Here is a 10061-nt window from a genome sequence, read left to right as displayed (position 1 = left end):
TGTCACATAGAATGCAATCAAGTCTTATCAAGCCTTATTGTTTGGTTTGGTATTGTGATGTGGCCTAAGAGCTAATCAATAGAAATTACTTCTTCTTCTTCTTCTTTTTTTTCTTCTTCTTCTTCTTCTTCTTCTTATTATTATTATTATTATTATCTTTTAGAAGACACAAGCCCCCAAATGTGCACTCACCCTACCCACCATCCTTCAGGTCCCCAACTCCCAATCAGTTCCACTAAATAAAAAGAATCAGCAAAATAAAGGAAAATCAAAAATATTCAACTGTGATACCAAATAGGGGTGGAGGAGCCAAGATTGGCTCCTGATTGGTTTTGTGTCATGCAGTTTTTGTACTGGGCTCCCAAAGTTCTGAAGGTACAAAAAGAAACAAAGTAAATGGAGGAAATGAAATCCACACACAACCCTAGTTCTTAGTTGATGGAAGTCAAATGGGAGATTATGGTTGATGGGCTACTTCTATACCCTCCAGCAGTTCCCAGAACAAAACTGGAACATGTGCAGCCAAACAATGGCAAATGTCATTAATGAAGAAAAATTCACAAGGTAGGAGAAACCACAGCAGTTTCCTTTTTCTTGAGATTACTAGGGACCCCATCACACTAACCAATTTTAAGCATACTAGGATGAGGGATGGATGGGCACATAGCCTATCACATGACATCCCTCAACTTCCTGTTGAGGCCCAGGATGCTTCCTCGTCAACACAGGAAGGTTGTCAATAATTTTGCCCCAGTTTCGTCATGCTTGCTGGTAAAATGGCATGGAAGGGAGGAGCATGTGATAAGGTCCTAGCAATGGGTAACATGGAATGCAAATGACTTTAGCCTTTTAACTCTGCAGTCACTGGAGTAAGCCAAGAAAAAAGTAGGAGGAGAAGGGAGAAACTGGAGCATTTTTGAAACAATTGAAAAAGTAGAATGGCTGGGGATTAATTAGGACTGTCACTGTCAGATTGGACTATTTGAAGAGAGTGTACTAGAAATAGGTTTAGAGACTAACCCACCAGATTCACAGCCATGTGATGGGTTGAATCCACATAACCAATGAATACCTTCATAGGTAAAGATATTTATTTATTTATTTATTTATTTAGAACTTTTATATATCGGTCTTCTCACCTCCAACGAGGGACTCAGGCCAGTTAACAACAATAGTTTAAAAACATCACATCAATAATACACTATTATAAACACATTAAAGTACTATCATATAATTATATACAGCCAAGTCGTTACCATAAAAATCACTATTCATCCCCATCCGTCCGTGTGGTCAAAAGCCATTGCCTCACTCATCAAATGCTAGATTCCAAAGCCAGGTTTTCACTAACTTTCTAAAGGTCAGGAGGGAAGGGGCAGTTCTAATCTCCAATGGCAGAGAGTTCCAGAGCCGAGGGGCCACCACCGAGAAGGCCCTGTCCCTCGTCCCCACCAGACGCAATTGCGAAGTGGGTTGACAGGCCAGTAGGCCATGATGGGTTGTATTCATATATGGTTTTACTGTATGTGTATGATTTGTATGTTTTGCATGTTTTGATATGGTCAAAATTGACTAATCAATAAAGAATTGTTTTTGGTGGGACCGAGAGCAGGGCCCCTCCAGAAGATCTTAACAACCTTGATGGTTCATAGGGGAGAATCCGTTCGGACAGGTAAACTGGGCTGGAGCTGTTTAGGGATTTATAGGTCAACACCAGCACTTTGAATTGTGCTCGGAAGCTAACTGGCAGCCAGTGGAGCTGGCGCAACAGAGGAGTAGTATGCTCCCTGTACCCCGCTCCTGTTAGTAATCTGGCTTCCACTCGTTGGACTAATTGCAGCTTTTGGGCAGTCTTCAGAGGCAACCCCACGTAGAGAGCGTTGCAGCAGTCTATACGGGATGTAACCAGAGCGTCAATCACCGTGGCCAAGTCAGACTTCCCAAGGTACGGACGCAGCTGGCACACAAGTTTTCATTGTGCAAAAGCTCCCCTGACCACCGCCGAGACCTGGGGTTCCAGGCTCTACCTCATTCTCTACTTCTTCTGAAATTCATATAAACTGTATTATGGTGTGGATCAGTATTACATAATTCAACTTATCCCCTTTCTTCCTATAGTGCCACAGAGGCAATCTGTAACCCAAATCATGGAGGATGTTAGTTAATTTTATTATTGGATTTTGGAGATGGTACCTCAGTTATTTCACACAGGATGAATAGAATGTTTCAAACATATATGGCAACCTAATCTACAATATAATATAAAGCACATGCCAAAACTACTAATAACTGAGAGAGGTTTAAAATAGTAAATGAACATTCTGGAAAGACAAGTGTCAAGGAATGGTATGTGTGTGCGAGGGGGGAATAGAGAATCTCAGTTTCACATACACACTGATGGAATGTAAGCTGGCAGCCACTGACCAAGGAATCCAGGGGTCATGGCTGATATCTGTATGAAAATGTCAGTCCAATGTGTGGCAGCTCTTTTAAAAAGGCTAGTTCTCAGTTGTGCATCATTAGAAAAAAACTACAGAAAAATATAGAGGTTATAACTATAGAGCTTAGTAATATCATGATTACCTCTATGTACAAGCCCCCAAATGAAGAGTTTTGTTTCTCCTCTGAGAACTTTGATAAGCACCAAAGGGTGGTAGTAATTGGTGACTTTAACAGTCATAGCCACATATGGGGCAATACTCAGGAAGATAAAAATGGAGAGACTACCCTTTCCTGGACTGAATTGCATAAATTATTGCTTATTCTTGATAGTAAGCTCCCACCATCTTACAACAGTGGGAGATGGCACCGAAGATATAACCCAAACCTTCTGTTTGTGAGCAACAGCATTGTGCAACAAGGTACAAATCAGTGGGACCACCAATACCAAACACACAACATTGGCCAATAATATGCCAATTGCTTCCAGTTATATGGGCTCAGGAAGTTTGATTTAAATTAAGATTCAACTTCAGAAAGGCGGATTGGTCTAAATTCTCTTATATGTTAGATGATAAGATCTATCTCTGAGGAATATGAGTGCTTTATTGAAATAATAAAAACCTGCTCACGGGCTTCTATACCAAGAGGCTGTAGGGCACACTGTCTTCAGGGTACTATTCCTGATATATGTCTTGTTGGAAGATTATTACAGGTGCCATGATGAAGACCCATTTAGTGAGCATACTCTTCTGGCAGCACAGAGCATTCTGTCCTCCATCTCTGAAGCTAAGAAAGAACAGTGGGGATGCAGTCATAAAGATAGGCAGGACCAAAACCATTTAGGGATTTGTAGGTAATAACCTGCATTTTAATTTGCGACTGGAAACTTATTGGGAGCCAATTAGTAGGGGCATCATGTGCTCCCTATAGCTAGCTCCAGTTAGTAGCTTGGTTGCCAATCTTTGCACAAGTTATAGTTTTTGAAGCTGCCTTCAAAGGCAGCCCCATGAAGAGTACATTGCTGTAATCCAGTCTAGATGTAACTAAGGCGTGGACAAAGATTAAGAGGCCCAGCTTTAGTGTGTGTGTGTGTGTGTGTGTGTGTGTGTATGTATGTATGTATGTATATAACAAACAGAAATTAGAGGGGGGAAATGCAATGAGATCCATCATTTGGAAATATATTAGATATGTTCAACTTTTCCTTTCCTAAAGCCTCATTTTTCTCTTGAGGAGGTTCCTGTTGTGGTTGTTAGTGTTTAATCAACTCGCTATCCTGAGGTAAAATGTAGTTGGCTGATTTACTAATGACTTATCTATGATGAAATAAAATAGGGCAGTTTGGGATATTTAAATAAATAATAAATCATTTAGATATGCAGAGCATCTTTTCTTTGAAATTAATAGTAAAACATATGCCACAAAAATATGGCCATGCTGTAGTGACTGCTTGCCTGCTTCCAAGAAAATAATTGTATTGTCAAACCCTTCTTTCCTTTCTGCCACAGAAATTGAAACTCTGATAGATTTTTTTTCACACGTATTCTTTATCTTCCCACTTTGTTGAATATTGATGACCTCCTGTAGTGACATCCTTACTTCACACTCCATTATGCAACCTACAGGATATCCAGTTCTGCATATTTTCCTAAATATTATGTTGAAGGTCACTACTTTTCTGGAAGACAACACAAACAACTTCTATTTGTGCTTCCATAGAGAAAGTTAGTGGAAACCCCCTCCCTGCTTTTCTGTAATGATGTTGCTAATCTGATTTCTAGAATTTTTATACACATTTGGTAATGGTGTGGTTGTAAACTCTCCCAGCATTTCACAGATGAGAAACAGGGCATAGTGATACCATCCATATTCTCACACTGAACCTTATTGCAGAAGTAAGCACTGTTGAAAGTTCTACATAATACAGACAGTCCCCAAGTTACAAACAAGAAGGGTTCTATAGGTTCTTAAGTTGAATTTGTATGTAAGTCAGAACAGATACATTTTAAGTCTCTCTCTCTCTCTCTCTCATTCTTATACACACACACACACACATACTATGAATAGCATAGGGAAATGTTAACACCCTTGTGGTGTTTGTTTTGCTATTTGTGCACTGTTCAGAAGATTTCACCTCATTTTCCGTCCCTATGATAATTAGATTTTGAAAATTTTGGGTTGTTGTGGAAATGAGGATTGGTGATAATGTTTCAGTGAAAACACATTTTCCCCATGATAACTCTTCCAGGAATGAATTTCCCTTCATAGGGTTAGATTTCTCTCATTTCCTGTTGTCACATGTAGGAAACCAGTAGAAAACCAGTTATGCCACTGGAAAACATCGGCAAACCGTGTTCCCCAGATGCATACACTGTTCCTACCCCACTGACCATGTATGGACATTACCCTTGAGGACAGGAAGGATGACATCATCTATAGCTGACCTCACCTGTAGATTACCTCACCCTTGAGAGTCCAACCAATCACTTGGCAATTATGTAATCCCACTCACTGTTACTATACAAGCTTTGCAAAGAGCACAAGAAAAGATATATAAACAGCTTGGCTGATCAATAAACTTTGAGATCACCTTCACCCTCCTGGACTGCCTGTCTTCCTTATCGTCGCTACATCTGGTGACCCCGACGTGATCCTCCCCGCCTTCTGCTCACCGCTGGAATAGCTTTCGTGCACGATCAACGGTCTAACCGTTCCCAATCTCGTGAGTACATGGGTGGAAATGTGTCAACTTACCACCAGCAAGATCATGCTGGGGAGTTGCGCAAGTTGTTGGGGCAGAGGGAGGGTCCCGAAGTCAGTCAAGGAGACTTGGAAGACTTAGTTAGAGAAATTCAGAGCCACTGCCCTTGGTATCCACAGCAGGGGTCATTAAAACCATCGGATTGGGTCAGGATAGGTCAAACCTTCCTTGAAAAACCCCAGGGGACAATTCAACACTTATTGCTGTGGAAGCAATGTTGTGAAACAATCACTCTCCTGGGAGTGACAGATAATCGCCCACCCGTGGCTCCGGTCACGAATCAACCTCTCCCAACTCAGATCATAAATCCTCTTTTTACCCCGCTCGAGATGAGATGTTCACAGATAGCCCTCCCTATCCCGCCTTCATGTGTCTTTGCTTTTGAATCATCCCCCGCCGATCCAAATCTCCCCTCTACTTCTCTTGAAAATAAACAGCCAAGTCTTGAGAAGTTGTTACAGCCCCAGCCGCTGAGAGACATGATTCCTCAGACCATTCAAAATGCTGGGGGCCGAAAAAACATAACCGCAACCCTTCCTGACATGACAAGATTCGGGGAAGCTATATCCTTGACTGAACACATTCAAAACACAACAGCCGTGATTCCAGACCTAATTTATGGCTCCGGCACATTCACTAAAACAGCTGGTCAACCAGAGCTTCCAATAATGTCATTCAATCCCGCAACACTGGCGGTTGAACAGCCCATTGATCACCAAACAATCATAAATATCATAATCCACCTCCCAGATTTTGAGTCTGAAAAGATACAGGCTTTTGCAGGAGAAGTTACATAAATAAACAGCGCTTATACCACGTCTGGATAGACCTCTGTCAGGTCACAGATTAATACATCATTGATGAGACCGTTTAACGACCCCTATCCCATTCCCATAGTTTTAATCGGCACTAGCTAAGATACAGCTATGTCCGTGTTCTCTTTTAACCCCTCTCTACAAAAGATAACATAAAAACATTTCCATTCAGTTAAAGCTCCCGTGACAAACATGAATAAAGGGCACCCTTTTAAAAAATAAACTTCTGTTTGATCAAAAGTCCCAGAGATATACATACATCATCTTTTGATTAAGATCAATTACTTTCCTCATTCGTTTTAACCATGTTTTGATAAAAAAGCTGTCTAAGTTTTACAGTTCCTTATGTTATACTAACCCTCAACTCAGAGACTGTTTAAGATTGTTTTCATTGTTGTTGCTATTTCATAGTTATAATTTTGCTCGTTGTTATTACTGTTTCATAGCCATAAGTTTGCTACCTGTCATGAATTGTGATATATATGTCTCATATACAAAATAGATTTTCATTTGCTTGATCTAGTTTGATACAGATACCCATGCACAACAATTTAAATACTGATAGAGTTGGTGTTGATTTCATAATCAAGAGTTGTGGTTCTTAAAATCTATAGTTCACAATCAAAACACATTCTAAACTCCACCAACAATAAAATTAAGCCGAACTTGACACACAAAACTTCAAGTCCCTTTCATTTCAAAGGGTCAATTATATATCAGACTCACATTACATTCAAATCACACCTAAAAGCCATATTTTTCATCTGATACTTACAGATGAATCAGCTTCACAAAAACACACTTCTTACAAAACATTGGTTGATAAAACATGCTTACATGATAACATATCTTGCTATATTATTAATCATACGACACTTTAGACATTCATTTTAAAATTGAGTTTATTAAGTCTACAAATCATAGCTTTATTTAATGTTCTTCTTCCTTTCCTAAAAGACCACACTCTCACTTCCCCCCCCCTCCATATCAAACACAACATGCTAAAATCAACACTCACTTCTTAAAGACAGACACCACCCCCCTGTTCCTTGTTTTATTTTAATAAACAATCTAAAATACCTACTTCATAAAACAGATACTCAAAACCACACATTTATTGCTTTATTCACACATCATATCTACCTTACACACAAAAATCCATCAGAGTCTCTCCCCTTTCCGAGCCGACAGACACGCTGCCCAAATCGGGGGGGGGGGGGCGTACATTCCACAGGAGAGAGCTAGCCGTCCCAGGCACGGCCAGGCTTTGAGATCTAAACACACACACACACACACACACCAACATTGCCTCCCTCCTCCCTTTCTGTCTGTTTCGTGTGATTTTTTTGATTCATGATTGTTTACCTTTTGATTTATGCTTAATTAATCTGTTTTATGCTTTTAATTTGTCTCTTTTATACGATATTATAAGATGTTTTTAAATATGCTTTCATTCTGCTTTCATGCCTAATACTTAAAAACTACAATTCCCTTCCTTACACACACCGATCCCCATTCTATACTATGCTGGTCAAAGACCATAATAAATCATTGATTGATTGATTAATAGCTACCACAATCCTTCCTCTACAACACAACACAACCCTATGAGAGTCATGCCTTTTCATCCTCAAACTACAAAACCTATTATCCATTTCTCATTACACAATCACTAAAGTTTTCCAACAAGTTTACTGTTGCTCATTGCCTCACTCATCCACATATATTTCAACAGATTAAAACCACTTACCCATAACATTGCTCAAAATACATTCCCTAAAGATTTTAATACAACATTTTCCACCTTGATCGAGTCTATTCTTTCTGAGACTCCACCCACATTGCTACCTAAACCTAAAAAGAGTTTAAAATCACTTTTTTTCCTTTTATGACTCTGTATCAGTTCCAAAGCTTTTAAAATCATACCATCCCAATGCTAAGAGTTAAACATGGCTTGCTACTATTAACCTGGGTTTAACACACTCAGTTTTCTTAAGATGTTCAATTGATCTAATACATATGTTTACAGCTCATTTTAACCTACACCCCATAGACACTAAAACAAACCAGCTTTCACAAACAAACAACACACATTTTCCCTCATTTTTCCCTTACACAATTCTTCATGTCACTGTTGACACATTCTCTAATTACATTTAAACAACCCCTCACAAAAAAGACACACCAAACGTGTTCTCAACCACTTTCTTTATACCTTTACATTCATAGACAACATACCTTAAGTTCACAATGTTCTGCCCACATTTTTAACATTCCATATGATAGCCACACCAAACGCGATTGCTGAGCGTTCAAATCATACCTCTACAAACCATCTGCTTTTTCTCACACACAAAGAAAAGGGGGGAGTCACCCCCTTCCTCTTTCCTGCTCGTTTTTGGGTTTCGCTTTCCAATGGCCTTCCTATACGTGTTATTTACCATTAATCATTTGAATTTAATTTTATCTGATTCTTCTCTCGTTACCAGGATCCAGAAATATTTCCAAACCTCCACACCCCCTCTCCCTCCTCCTCCTCCTCCCTTGATACAGGTTGCCAGATCCGGAGTGAGAAGGCCCAGCTCCCCTCATCGCCTAGAGTCAAAGAGTTAAAGGAGACCTCATGGGCCATCCAGTCCAACCCCCTGCCAAGAACCAAGAGTTCCTGCTTCAACTGTCATAAACCTATGAACTTTAACAAACATGATTTGCTTTTTAACAACATTGTTTAAACACACATTCTCTGTCATTGACTTCTTAAATCAAGCGCTTTGGGTTCCTGTTCGCTACATTTGCCTCTAAAAAGATGACGTGACACCAAGGCCTTCAAAATTCCATTCACCTTCCAGTCTATTCTATGTGTTGTTTCAAATCTCACAAATAATTTCAACAAAATACTTATACATGTTGTTTTTTAATGACTTAGTTTAACATATTTAGCCAAACACTATACCTGCTTGATAAAACTTTTATTATCCAATTTGTTTACTCTACACAACTATTGATTACTTATATAATAATCTGCTACCGCTACATTTGATATATATATCCCATTGTTATAAGCTTCTTGCTAGCCTCACACTCTGCTGACCTTTCCCCCCGCCTCAAGATAATGTCCTATATATGTCCTGGCCTTTAAATAAACAAAAAAAGGTGGGATGTAGGAAACCAGTAGAAAACCAGTTATGCCACTGGAAAACATCGGCAAACCGTGTTCCCCAGATGCATACACTGTTCCTACCCCACTGACCATGTATGGACATTACCCTTGAGGACAGGAAGGATGACATCATCTATAGCTGACCTCACCTGTAGATTACCTCACCCTTGAGAGTCCAACCAATCACTTGGCAATTATGTAATCCCACTCACTGTTACTATACAAGCTTTGCAAAGAGCACAAGAAAAGATATATAAACAGCTTGGCTGATCAATAAACTTTGAGATCACCTTCACCCTCCTGGACTGCCTGTCTTCCTTATCGTCGCTACAGTCACACCTGTTCTTAACTATGAGTCATTTGTAAATCAGATGTTAATAACTTGGGGACTACCTGTATATTATTTACAGCACTCTCCACCTTCATTCAAGTTTTCCTTGTGTTGTTTAAAAGCCAAGAAGGTGTTAAACTAAAATCTATCAATTTTCTCAGTGTTATGTAGCTTCAAGTCCATTCTGACATGGTAAACCTGCCCACTGATTTTCTTGACAAATTTATTCAAAGGTTTGCCCTTGCCTATCTCTAACTTAGGAAAAGGATTCCTTGCTAAGATCACCCATTGGGCTTCATGGCTGTGCAGGGATTCAAACCCTGTCTCCTGGAAACAAGACTTACACTCAGATCTCTACATTACAGAGGCTGTATCATTGCTCTCCATTTCAAAAGGAAAATCACCATCTACAGTGATGTCCTCAGTGTAGAGCAGGGGGTCAACATAGTGAAGCTAGCAGCCTGCATACTCTAATGTTGTGCTCCTGAAGCCTCCCCATTCTAGAGTATATACCTTATTGTTTACATGTACTGTAGACTTCTATATTAGGCA

The 10061-nt window shown here is 39.7% G+C and overlaps 1 long non-coding RNA gene across 1 annotated transcript; it reads left to right on the top strand.

Annotated features, from left to right (window-relative positions):
• The first annotated feature begins 5067 nt into the window (after window positions 1–5067).
• On the top strand, window positions 5068–9473 carry LOC137097165 (uncharacterized). Its single transcript, XR_010910004.1, has 2 exons — window positions 5068–5164; window positions 8508–9473. It is a non-coding gene; the product is annotated as an uncharacterized lncRNA (long non-coding RNA).
• The last annotated feature ends 588 nt before the right edge of the window (window positions 9474–10061 follow it).

Source organism: Anolis sagrei, chromosome 5 (assembly GCF_037176765.1).
Source record: "Anolis sagrei isolate rAnoSag1 chromosome 5, rAnoSag1.mat, whole genome shotgun sequence".
In the NCBI taxonomy this organism is placed as follows: domain Eukaryota; kingdom Metazoa; phylum Chordata; class Lepidosauria; order Squamata; family Dactyloidae; genus Anolis; species Anolis sagrei.
Note: the sequence above shows the minus strand (reverse complement) of the source record. Positions and strands in the feature narration are given on the sequence as shown.